Source organism: Gopherus flavomarginatus, unplaced genomic scaffold (genome assembly GCF_025201925.1).
Source record: "Gopherus flavomarginatus isolate rGopFla2 unplaced genomic scaffold, rGopFla2.mat.asm mat_scaffold_34_arrow_ctg1, whole genome shotgun sequence".
Taxonomy (NCBI): Eukaryota; Metazoa; Chordata; order Testudines; family Testudinidae; genus Gopherus; species Gopherus flavomarginatus.
The window spans coordinates 6421895-6435091 of NW_026115061.1; the positions used below are offsets into that span (position 1 = coordinate 6421895).

Consider the following 13197-nt stretch of genomic DNA (forward strand, 5'->3'; position numbering starts at 1 on the left):
GCCCGCTAAACTGCAGAGCTTTTAGAGGAAATGGAATTGAACCGATTGATAGCCCGAGTTGGATCATCAGAACCGGGAACACAGGGAGCAAAACCAGCCCCTTGACCAGGGACTCGCTTCGCTGCGCGCAATGCTCTGTGAGTATGCAAATAAGATGCTCCGGCCGTCTCCGGCGTTCAAAGGAGACTTTTCTCCGGGCTGTCTCTGCTCCTTCCCCAGCTGGGCGGAGATTGGGATGCGGCGAGGGTGGGGAAGCTGCTCTCCTGAGACAGTCCCGCTGATGCCCAGGCGCATGGAGGACGGAGCCCGGACGAGAGGCCAGAGGGCACTTGGCCCGCAGCTAAAATCCGGAGCAAAAGCACACGCTTTGCCAAGGAACAGGAGCCGGGATCTCGGACATGAGATTCTATCTGCCGGCCGGGGTGTGACCCCGCGTTGTACCTGCTGCTTGGTCTGCCTCTGCTGCAAAGTAGCTCGCCTCAGATCCTTGGGGTTTGCTGAGCTGCAGCTCACCTTGATGCACGGGAACAGCTTAAAAATCATGGACTCTCAGGGTTGGAAGGGACCTCAGGAGGTCATCTAGTCCAACCCAATCCCCAACTAAATCATCCCAGCCAGGGCTTTGTCAAGCCTGACCTTGAAAACCTCTAAGGAAGGAGATTCCACCACCTCCATTGGAATAGGGAACCCATTCCAATGCTTCACCACCCTCCTCGTGAAAAAGGCTTTTCCTAATATCCAACCTCCACCTTCCCCACCACAACTTGGGACCATGGAAGGGGGTGGCAGGAGGGAAGCAGTTTGAGTTTGGGCTTGGGGCTGTGTGGGCGGAATTCAGGGTATCCTAGCTAGGATCCAAGCACCCTGAAAGCCCAGACGGACTCGATGGAGGGGTCCTGACTGTGTCTGCAAGCCCTGCTGTAACCTGTGTTCCTGTTGTCCAATAAACCTTCTGTTTTACTGGCTGGCTAAGAGTCACTGTGGGTCCCAGGAAGAGGGGTGCAGGGCCGGACTCCCCCACACTCCGTGACAGCTGGGAAATAAGGAAAAGGAAATGAATAAAGAAGTCAGGCAGTAACAAGGAAATGAAGAGGTTTGTCGAACGGGTTCTGTCTGATTTACCATCTTCCCAGCTCCCCGTCCAAGTTAAAGACCTAGCCCAGTATCCTGTCTTCTGACCGCGGCCAATGCCAGGCGCCCCAGAGGGAATGACCAGAACGGGGAATCATCAAGTGCTCCATCCCCTGGCGCCCATACCCAGCTTCTGGCAAACAGGGGTTAGCTAGAAATACCGCTGGCGAAGCGTCATAGATGGAACTATCCTCCAGAAAGGTATCTAGTGCTTTTTGGAACCCTGTTATAGTCTTGGCATTCGCGACATCCTCTGGCAAAGAGTTCCACAGGTTGACTGTGTGGTGCGTGAAGAAATACTTCCTTCTGTTTGTTTTAAAGCTGCGGCCTATTAATTTTATTTGGTGACACCCCCCACCCCCAGTTCGTGCCTTATGAGAAGGAGTAAATAACTCTTCCTGATTTACTTTCTCCACACCGGTCACGGTTTTATAGACCTCCGTCGTATCCCCCTATAGTCGTCTCTTTTCCAAGATGAAAAGTCCCAATCTTATTAATCCCTTCTTAGACGGAAGCTGGTCCATATTCCCTCATCATCTTTGTTGTCCTTTTCGGAATCTTTCCCATTCCAATATATCTTTTTTGAGATTGGGGCGACCGCATCAGCGCACAGTATTCAAGGTGTGGGAGTAGCATGGATTGATATTGAGGCGATATGACAGTTTCTGTCTTCTTACCTATCCCTTTCTTAATGATTCCCGAGACTCCGCTGCACACTGAGTGGATGTTTTCAGAGACCTATCCACAATGCCTCCCAGAACTCTTTCTCGCGTGGTAACAGCTAATTTAGACCCCGTCGTTTTATAGGGAGAGTTGGGATTCTGTTTTCCAGTGTGCATGACTTTGCACTTAAGAGCACCGCCCTTCATCTGCCATTCTCTTGTCCCGTCACCCAGTTTTGTGAGATCTCTTTGTGGCTCTCTGCAGTCTGCTTGGGACTTAACTATCCTGAGCAATTTTGTATCATCCGCAAAATTTGCCACCTCACTGTTTACCCCTTTCCCCAGATCATTTATGAGTAAGTTGAACAGTACTGCTCCCAGTACAGACACCTGGGGATAAGAGAGGGAAGATCCTCTTCTGACACTGGCAGACCAGGGGCCAGCTCATGCCAAGGCCCCTAGGCCTTACTGAAAAGTGACAAACGCATGGCTGGTAACTAGTCTTGCTCAGCTGTTTGTTAGTGCTGTTAAAAGAGGCATTAGCTTTATAGAAGTATGTTTAGAGTTTATGACAAGCTCGTGAGTTGCTGCATGCATTCTTCTCACCTATAATAGCCATAGCCCATGTTGTAAGGTGATCTATAAGCGTTGGCACTAAAGCTGTAAACCCCCTTGCCGCCACCCCGCCACCAGTCAGGAGCGAAGCATTACCAAGTGTGAAACGCTACCTTACCAGAAGAAGCGTCATCTCCTTTCCAACAAGAGAAAGCCTCGACTGAGACATCAGACAAGCCGCTGTGGATCATCTGTGGACAAAAGACTTGGTTGATTGCTCCCCCTCACACACCCACGAGGTGGCAGAGACCTGCACAAACACTTGCCCCCATCAGCTTGAGCTCTGGGCGAATGGAATAAAAAACCCTGTCAGGAAGAAACTGTTGTCCCCACCCGCGATGCTGCTTGGACTTCAGGGAGACGGCACGCCTTCTAAGCATAAGCAAGGGCTCCCGGCTCTTGGGCTAGGGTTAGCCCTAAAGGACGTACAGAGTTTGCGTGTTACAGCAGCGTCTACTACACCTGGGTGGCAAGATAGAGTCAGGGTGCCCAAGGGGGCTGTCTGTGACTAAATGGGAAGGCTGTTCTAGTGCCTGAGGAGATCACACTTGATACTTGGTGGGTGAGATCAAAGTGTGGAACACACAACCGTGAGGAACCCCTCTGCATGCCAGCCCCAGGTGCCGGGGGCTCCTGCTCCCTGGGGCTCTCGCTGCACTAGAAAGGTAAGTTTCTAGCTTGCCTGGTTCAGAAAACCGGAAGGGAAAGCTAGAGAACCCACATTACATTTTTGTTTTAAAAAATGAATCCTCATGATTTGTAAGCCACTGTCGTGATTTTGGGGATTTTCCAATAGTGAGGGTGGCAATAATGAGCAGTTAAGGATTATTATTTAGCATTTAGATTACAGTAGGTTCGAGGGAAGGGGAGAAATCAGGATTGGGGCCCCTGTGTGCCAGGTGCAGCACGACACCTAGGGCCTTGTCTCGATCTTACCAACCAAGATACAGAGAACGTAGGTCGGGTGGGGAGAAGTCTGTGTAAGTCATGCAGTTGTTGATATACACCTAATCTCAAATATTACCAATCCCCCACCCCAAGAAAAACAAAAACAAAAAAACAACCATCTCCCCAAGAGACCCAGAGTCTGGAAAGCATTTGTCCCTCATACCGTTGAAAAGGCTCACAGCAGAAAGAAGGAGTCCTGCTTCTTAAATAATTCTCTAGCAAGAGAAAGAAGAACCTCTCACATCTGCAGACTCACAAAACACTTCCAAGAAACCGTAACTGTATTGGTGTTTATCACAAAGAAAGAAAAACCGCTAAAGACACCAGATTTTGCTGCTATTGAAAAAAGATCTGCTTGAAAAAACCGTCACCACAGCTCAACTCTTTTCTGTTTTTCTCTGCCAGAAGTTTCTCCCCTAAAGGAGATACAGCGTTCCTGGAAGCACTGCACTACCAGGTCCATACATGGGGCAGACAAAGCAAGCTTCTTCTCTAACCCTCCTCCTTTCAAACAACCAAGCTAATCTACAGTCCTCACATCAAGGACCTACCTATCAGAGATTAAACTGATAAGAACACATTTAAAAGCTTATTAGAAAATGTTTAAATAAAAATGAGCTGCAGAGAAGCAAGGCTGACACTCTGCCACGCACGCACGCACACCCCTGCGCCCACCCATTTCTACCTCACCAGGACGAGCTCCCAGACACGCAACAAACACCGTAACTAGGGAACTCTACGTGAGACTCACTTCCCCGAAATGACTCCAGTGGAAGAATTCAAAGCAAGAACCCTTAACGCACAATTCTGTTCAAAGACAGACAAGTCTTGCAGACGCCTTCCTCTCGCTGGTTTCCCCTCTATACTCCTAATTTCCATAAAGCCACCCACTGACCTGTGACTACCAATTTCTCACTGTTAACTCTTACAGCAAACCAGGGCAAAGAAAGCCTATGCAAGCGCTGTTCCGCAGCCCCGATGCTCTTTTCTGCTCCTTCCCACCGAACTATCTCAAACATACAGTCAATTGCATCAAAGCAATTCCTCGCTATTTGGGGCATTGGTGCCCCTTAGTCCCTCTGAGGTGATGGGCTGGTTCCTTCTGGCCTTAAACGCTAGGAATCTGACTCAAAGGGCCACAACCTTCCTCCTCTTCTGCTCCTATGAACTATCCCTCATCTGGGCAAAAGGTTTGAAAACACTGGTGTTTTCCCAACAGGAAAGGGATGGACAATTTCTCTTCTGTGGGGAGACGAGGGAAACTATGCAATCACCTTCTGGAAGGTATATTAAGGAGGGTGGCGTAAGAACCCTCACGGACTACATTAAGAGAGCAGCTCTTTAACTGACCTTCCAACAATGACAAACTAAAATCTGCAAGAGCAGCCTTTCCACTCAGGGGCCCAATAACAAGCTGTTGCCAATAACTAACGGCAGAGTTACAAATGACTCCAAACCATCCACTCTTAGGACAAACCAAACCTTAACACGAACAACAACGCATTTATTTGCTGCTCTTCAACCGTGATAACCAAAAACTTCCAAAACCGAAGAGCCAGCGGAATACCCATCACAAAAGAGTCCCCTGCTAGACAGGAAGCCATCTCACTAACACGATCAGCTGAAAATAAAATAATGGAACAGTAATTCCCAAACAGTCATTTTCACAGCTCTGAGTTGTTTATAGGAAAGCTCGAGCTACTGACACCAGTTCAGGTAGCCCCCTTCTGTTCTTTTTCACAACAGGGAACAGCCTCACCAAAGCAAAGCCTCCAAAAATTGGCTACAAACTCATAGATGTTCCTCTCCACGGAAATCTTTAGTAAAAGGCGAAAGATTTATACGAACTGAAGAGAAAGCAGAGTACATGGAAAACAGGGCAGAGGCGCTGCCAGGGCAACCGCGTATGCTACCACAAGTCAGGGTGAGTACTCTCACAGCCCGCTAAACTGCAGAGCTTTTAGAGGAAATGGAATTGAACCGATTGATAGCCCGAGTTGGATCATCAGAACCGGGAACACAGGGAGCAAAACCAGCCCCTTGACCAGGGACTCGCTTCGCTGCGCGCAATGCTCTGTGAGTATGCAAATAAGATGCTCCGGCCGTCTCCGGCGTTCAAAGGAGACTTTTCTCCGGGCTGTCTCTGCTCCTTCCCCAGCTGGGCGGAGATTGGGATGCGGCGAGGGTGGGGAAGCTGCTCTCCTGAGACAGTCCCGCTGATGCCCAGGCGCATGGAGGACGGAGCCCGGACGAGAGGCCAGAGGGCACTTGGCCCGCAGCTAAAATCCGGAGCAAAAGCACACGCTTTGCCAAGGAACAGGAGCCGGGATCTCGGACATGAGATTCTATCTGCCGGCCGGGGTGTGACCCCGCGTTGTACCTGCTGCTTGGTCTGCCTCTGCTGCAAAGTAGCTCGCCTCAGATCCTTGGGGTTTGCTGAGCTGCAGCTCACCTTGATGCACGGGAACAGCTTAAAAATCATGGACTCTCAGGGTTGGAAGGGACCTCAGGAGGTCATCTAGTCCAACCCAATCCCCAACTAAATCATCCCAGCCAGGGCTTTGTCAAGCCTGACCTTGAAAACCTCTAAGGAAGGAGATTCCACCACCTCCATTGGAATAGGGAACCCATTCCAATGCTTCACCACCCTCCTCGTGAAAAAGGCTTTTCCTAATATCCAACCTCCACCTTCCCCACCACAACTTGGGACCATTGCTCCTTGTTCTGTCATCTGGCACCACTGAGAACAGTCTAGATCCATCCTCTTTGGAACCCCCTTTCAGGTAGTTGGAAGTAGCGATCAATCCCCCCTCATTCTTCTCTTCTGCAGACTAAACAATCCCAGTTCCCTCAGCCTCTCCTCATAAGTCATGTCTTCCAGCCCCCGCCCACCCGCCCCCAATCATTTTTCTTGCCCTAGGCTGGACTCTTTTCAGTTTTTCCACGTCCTTCTTGTAGTGTGGGGCCCAAAACTGGACACGGTACTCCAGATGAGGCCTCACCAATGTCGAATAGAAGGGAACGATCACGTCTCTCGATCTGCTGGCAATGCCCCTACGTATACAGTCCAAAATGCCGTTAGCCTTCTTGGCAACAAGGGCATACCGTCGACTCATAGGCAGCTTCTCCTCCACTGTAACCCCTGGGTCCTTTTCTGCAGAACTGCTGCCTAGCCATTCGGTCCCTAGTCTGGAGCAGCACGTGGGATTCTTCCGTCCTAAGTGTAGGACTGGGCACTTGTCCTTGTTGAACCTCATCAGGTGTCTTTTGGCCCAATCCTCTAATTTGTCTAGGTCCCTCTGTATCCTACCCCTACCCTCCAGCGTATCGACCGCTCCTCCCAGTTTAGTGTCATCTGCAAACTTGCTGAGAGGGCAGTCCACGCCATCCTCCAGAACATTAATGAAGATATTGAACACAATCGGCCCCAGGACCGACCCCTGGGGCACGCCGCTTGATATCGGCTGCCAATTAGACGTGGAGCCATCGATCACTACCCGTTGAACCCGACGACCTAGCCAGCTTTCTCTCCACCTTATAGTCCATTCATCCAGCCCATACTTCTTGAACTTGCCGACAAGAATGCTGTGGGAGATGATTGTATCAAAAGCTTTGATAAAGTCAAGGAATAACACCTCCATTGCTTTCCCCTCATCCCCAGACCCACTTATCTCCTCACAGAAGGCAATTCGGTTAGTCAGGCGTGACTTGCCCTTGCTGAATCCATGCTGACTGCTGCTGATCACTTGCCTCTCCTCTGAGTGCTTCAGAATTGATTCCTCGAGGACCTGCTCCATGATTTTTCCAGGGACTGAGGTGAGGCTGATTGGCCTGTAGTTCCCCGCATCCTCCTTCTTTCTTCCCTTTTTTAACGATGGGCACTACATTAGCCTTTTTCCAGTCATCCGGGACCTCCCCCGATCACCATGAGTTTTCAAAGATAATAGCCAATGGCCCTGCAATTACACCCGCCAACTCTTTTAGCACCCTGGGATGCAGCGCATCCAGCCCCACGGATTCGTGCTCCCCCAGCTTTTCTAAATAGTCTCAAACCACTTCTTTCTCCACAGGGGGCTGGTCACCTCCTCTCCATGCTGTGCTGCCCAGTGCAGCAGTCTGGGAGCAGATTTTGTTCGTGAAGACGGGGGCGGGGCGGGGGAAAGCATTGAGTACCTTAGCTTTTTCCACATCCTCTGTCACTAGGTCGCCTCTCTCATTCAGTATGGGGCCCACAGTTTCCTTGACTTTCTTCTTGTTGCTAACATACCTGAAGAAACCCTTCTTCTTGTTACCCTTAACATCTCTTGCTAGCTGCAACTCCAAGCCTGAGTTGCCCTTCCTAATTTCGCTCCTGCCTTCCCGAGCAATAGTTTTATACCCTTCCCTGGCCATTTGTCTAATCTTCCACTCCTTCGGACGGCGCTGCCTGCCAGTGCACTCAGCCTCACTTGGCAGGTAACAAAAGGGATGGAGTGGCCTTCCAGTTTCTGGAGAGTGGCTGACAACACCCGACCTTCTGCACTGAGGAGAAACTGAAGTGAGACAAGGCAGGGGAGGTCGTTCTTGTATTGGACCAACTTCCGGTGGGGAGAGAGAGCAGCAAAATGCAAGCTGCACTCTTTCCCCAGCAGCAGCTGGTCAATGTGGTCTCTCTGATAGCCTGGATGCCTGGGACGAGACCCGGCTACAACTCCAGGGCGCAAGAGTCATGGCCCGAGCAGGCAGGGGGAGGGGGCCCGAGCGGAGGGGCGGAGTCGCGTGAGCGTGTATGCAGATCTGTGTGCGAGCAGAGCATTGTCGGAGCGGAGGCAGGCGGCCCGGCAGGGCCCGACTTTGGCCCCGGGAGCTCGGCGTGGAGAAGGGAGGGGCCTCGGGGACGCGGCGGGGCATCTGTCGGCAGTGGGGGCCGGTGTGGGCGAGGCCAGGGGGTTGGGGCGTGGCGGTCCGCCCCGTGTCTTAGAAGTCTGGGGAGAGCGAGGGCGGGCGGCAGCTGGGCAGTAGGACCTCATACTTACCTGGCAGGGGAAATACTGTGATCACGAAGGTGGTTTTCCCAGGGTGAGGCTCATCCATTGCACTGCGGGTGTGTTGACCCCTGCGATTTCCCCAAATGGGGGAAACTCGACTGCATAATTTGTGGTAGTGGGGGACTGCGTTCGCGCTCTCCCCTGGCGATTGGTTGAAAAGAGAGGAAAACGAGATGCCTTGGGGAGTGCTGCTCAGTGGCCTGGGGATGCTTGGTCCAGCGTGCAGCTGTGTGGTTGGTTTTGACAAAAGCGGTTTTGCTCTCCTGTCTTTGTGACGGCTCTCTTCTGCAGGTCCTGTAGCTTTTGGCACCTTTGTTCTTGCCCCTGATGATGGGGCCAAGGGAGAAGAAGCAAAGCTCAAGCTCTGAAACTTTCCCTGTGGCTTGCAAAGCTCTGTGCTTTCTTGACTTTCCCTGGTCTTTTGCAGCTCATCTGCTCTCTAGTCTGCTTTTGCGGGGGGGCTTGGGCCAATGCCTTCTTTTGCTCTAAGGGGAGCTGCCCGCCCGCCTGCTCTGCTTCTTTCCCTGCTTGTAGCTTCTTGCCTGGCCCTCCTTCTTGGGCTCTTCCTCCTTTGACGGGAGGACGGCCTGTCCCAAAGGCCTGTCCCGCCCGGTCCCCTCATCCAACAGGCAGCCTCGCCCCCTGCCCTGGGGCCGCTTTGGCTTTTGCTGTCTGTTCCTGTCTCTTGGTGGCCTCCCTGTCTGTGCTACGGAGACCAGGCTGTCACAACCCTGTGCTGGAGGAGGTCTTTCCATCGCTTTAGGCCCATCGCCTCCCCGAAAGCCCTTAGCTACGCTGGGGGTTAGGGCGGCGTGCGTCGCCCAGGAGCAGGTTTCCCTTTTGCGCACCCCTGACAGACGGAGCTGTTCTGACTTAACTCTTCGGGACGCTCCAACCCTCGGGCCTGGTCTGCACGGGGAACGTAAATCGACGCGGCTACGTCAGTCCGCGCCTTGGTCGGAAGAATTCTTCCGTCGACCTAGCTCCCGTCTTTCGGGGAGGTGGATGGCCTGCACCAACGAGGAAAGCCCTCTCCAGGACCCTTCTCCGGGAACAGTGCCCTTCCATTTGGGGAGATTATGCTGCTTCAAAAGAGAGAAATGGTTTAACTGGGTTTCTCTGTGAGAAGGTTGACTTTGTCTTGCTTCCCTCGTGGCTCCTTACAGCAGTTGTGTTGTGAAATCTTTAGGGTTTGACTTCATTTATGATGAAATCTTGCTGTAACTTTCTTCTAATTTTGAATGAGTAACTAGACCTGAGCTTTTTGGTGTGTTATCGGAGGATTGTTTAAAACCCTGGGATTCCACTTTCTGCTGCCTTTCCATTACATTTCCTCTGAAAGCCCACTCAAAGCCTCCACTTCCCACATAACTCTCTCAAACATGCAGTCATCAGGCATACAGAAGAGGCTTCCGGTTTCACTCCGTACCAGTCCAGTTCCTTGCTGTTTCCTGTCTAACCACTGCACGCATATGGTATCCCCTCCCTACCCGGAGCTGCTTCCCGGCTTTTGCGATCAGGACAGGAAAACGAGAATGGAGAGGTAAGCTGTGCAGGGAACTCTTCCTCAGCTTGCCCTCCACTCCCCAAGGGCCTTTCGGGGTCTTCTACGGACTTCAGGTTTCATTTGATTTCCAAGGTTTGTGGTCTCATTAATTAGCCCTCTCTCCTAATGCAGGGATCCTACGTGTCAGACCAAAGATCGATGGCCCAAAAGAGCTAAGAAACAGAAATACAACTGTAAAAGCAGCAAAGAATCCTGTGGCACCTTATAGACTAACAGACGTTTTGGAGCATGAGCTTTCGTGGGTGAATACCCACTTCCTCAGATGCATGTAATGGAAATATCCAGGGGCAGGTATATATATGTGTGCTAGCAAGCAAGCTAGAGATAACGAGGTCAGTTCAATCAGGGAGGATGAGGCCCTGTTCTAGCAGTTGAGGTGTGAAAACCAAGAGAGGAGAAACTGTTTCTGTAATTGGCAAGCCATTCACAGTCTTTGTTCAATCCTGAGCTGATGGTGTCAAATTTGCAGATGAACTGAAGCTCAGCAGTTTCTCTTTGAAGTCTGGTCCTGAAGTTTTTTTGCTGCAGGATGGCCACCTTAAGGTCTGCTATAGTGTGGCCAGGGAGGTTGAAGTGCTCTCCTACAGGTTTTTGTATATTGCCATTCCTAATGTCTGATTTGTGTCCATTTATCCTTTTCCGTAGAGACTGTCCAGTTTGGCCGATGTACATAGCAGAGGGGCATTGCTGGCATATGATGGCGTATATTACATTGGTGGATGTGCAGGTGAATGAACCAGTGATGGTGTGGCTGATCTGGTTAGGTCCTGTGATGGTGTCGCTGGTGTAGATATGTGGGCAGAGTTGGCATCGAGGTTTGTTGCATGGATTGGTTCCTGAGCTAGAGTTATTATGGTGTGGTGTGCAGTGACTGGTGAGAATATTTTTCAGGTTGGCAGGTTGTCTGTGGGCAAGGATAGGCCTGCCACCCAAGGCCTGTGAAAGTGTGGGATCATTGTCCAGGATGGGTTGTAGATCCTTGATGATGCATTGGAGGGGTTTTAGCTGGGGGCTGTATGTGATGGCCAGTGGAGTCCTGTTGGTTTTTCTCTTGGGTTTGTCTTGCAGTAGGAGGCTTCTGGGTACACGTCTGGCTCTGTTGATCTGTTTCCTTATTTCCTCGTGCGGGTATTGTAGTTTTGAGAATGCTTGGTGGAGATTTTGTAGGTGTTGGTCTCTGTCTGAGGGGTCAGAGCAGATGCGGTTGTACCTCAGTGCTTGGCTGTAGACAATGGATCGTGTGATGTGCCCGGGATGGAAGCTGGAGGCATGAAGGTAGGCATAGCGGTCGGTGGGTTTTCGATATAGGGTGGTGTTAATGTGACCATACAACTGAGCGCTAGGGGTTACGTTCAGAGGAGCATCCAGAATCTGACTGTGCCCTGGCATGTTCAACGCTGCCGAAAAGAAGGAGCTCGTCAGGTCCCTCTGCTAGCACCCAAATCTGGTGTCTAGTCAGTCTGCTGGTGTGATGCAGTAGGGACTGTCTGTGTGGGGAGTGGGAGAGCAAGGGAGGACTTTAGGGGATGGACAATGCCAGGGCCTGTAACCTGAGCTAGGTAAGGGAGGGGAAAGGTCAACCCCTTTGCCCGGGAAGGGGACAAAGGAAGGGGGTGGCAGGAGGGAAGCAGTTTGAGTTTGGGCTTGGGGCTGTGTGGGCGGAATTCAGGGTATCCTAGCTAGGATCCAAGCACCCTGAAAGCCCAGACGGACTCGATGGAGGGGTCCTGACTGTGTCTGCAAGCCCTGCTGTAACCTGTGTTCCTGTTGTCCAATAAACCTTCTGTTTTACTGGCTGGCTAAGAGTCACTGTGGGTCCCAGGAAGAGGGGTGCAGGGCCGGACTCCCCCACACTCCGTGACAGCTGGGAAATAAGGAAAAGGAAATGAATAAAGAAGTCAGGCAGTAACAAGGAAATGAAGAGGTTTGTCGAACGGGTTCTGTCTGATTTACCATCTTCCCAGCTCCCCGTCCAAGTTAAAGACCTAGCCCAGTATCCTGTCTTCTGACCGCGGCCAATGCCAGGCACCCCAGAGGGAATGACCAGAACGGGGAATCATCAAGTGCTCCATCCCCTGGCGCCCATACCCAGCTTCTGGCAAACAGGGGTTAGCTAGAAATACCGCTGGCGAAGCGTCATAGATGGAACTATCCTCCAGAAAGGTATCTAGTGCTTTTTGGAACCCTGTTATAGTCTTGGCATTCGCGACATCCTCTGGCAAAGAGTTCCACAGGTTGACTGTGTGGTGCGTGAAGAAATACTTCCTTCTGTTTGTTTTAAAGCTGCGGCCTATTAATTTTATTTGGTGACACCCCCCACCCCCAGTTCGTGCCTTATGAGAAGGAGTAAATAACTCTTCCTGATTTACTTTCTCCACACCGGTCACGGTTTTATAGACCTCTGTCGTATCCCCCTATAGTCGTCTCTTTTCCAAGATGAAAAGTCCCAATCTTATTAATCCCTTCTTAGACGGAAGCTGGTCCATATTCCCTCATCATTTTTGTTGTCCTTTTCGGAATCTTTCCCATTCCAATATATCTTTTTTGAGATTGGGGCGACCGCATCAGCGCACAGTATTCAAGGTGTGGGAGTAGCATGGATTGATATTGAGGCGATATGACAGTTTCTGTCTTCTTACCTATCCCTTTCTTAATGATTCCCGAGACTCCGCTGCACACTGAGTGGATGTTTTCAGAGACCTATCCACAATGCCTCCCAGAACTCTTTCTCGCGTGGTAACAGCTAATTTAGACCCCGTCGTTTTATAGGGAGAGTTGGGATTCTGTTTTCCAGTGTGCATGACTTTGCACTTAAGAGCACCGCCCTTCATCTGCCATTCTCTTGTCCCGTCACCCAGTTTTGTGAGATCTCTTTGTGGCTCTCTGCAGTCTGCTTGGGACTTAACTATCCTGAGCAATTTTGTATCATCCGCAAATTTTGCCACCTCACTGTTTACCCCTTTCCCCAGATCATTTATGAGTAAGTTGAACAGTACTGCTCCCAGTACAGACACCTGGGGATAAGAGAGGGAAGATCCTCTTCTGACACTGGCAGACCAGGGGCCAGCTCATGCCAAGGCCCCTAGGCCTTACTGAAAAGTGACAAACGCATGGCTGGTAACTAGTCTTGCTCAGCTGTTTGTTAGTGCTGTTAAAAGAGGCATTAGCTTTATAGAAGTATGTTTAGAGTTTATGACAAGCTCGTGAGTTGCTGCATGCATTCTTCTCACCTATAATAGCCATAGCC

The 13197-nt window shown here is 51.0% G+C and overlaps 3 non-coding genes across 3 annotated transcripts; 1 reads left to right on the plus strand and 2 right to left on the minus strand.

The window, feature by feature from the left end:
- Positions 1–3776: 3776 nt before the first annotated feature.
- LOC127042247 (U2 spliceosomal RNA) lies at positions 3777–3971 on the minus strand. The gene has a single exon (XR_007771898.1). It is a non-coding gene; the product is annotated as a U2 spliceosomal RNA (small nuclear RNA).
- Positions 3972–5107: 1136 nt separating this feature from the next.
- Positions 5108–5223, minus strand: LOC127042254 (U5 spliceosomal RNA). Its single transcript, XR_007771904.1, has one exon. It is a non-coding gene; the product is annotated as a U5 spliceosomal RNA (small nuclear RNA).
- A 3140-nt stretch (positions 5224–8363) lies between these two features.
- Positions 8364–8527, plus strand: LOC127042253 (U1 spliceosomal RNA). Its single transcript, XR_007771903.1, has one exon. It is a non-coding gene; the product is annotated as a U1 spliceosomal RNA (small nuclear RNA).
- The last annotated feature ends 4670 nt before the right edge of the window (positions 8528–13197 follow it).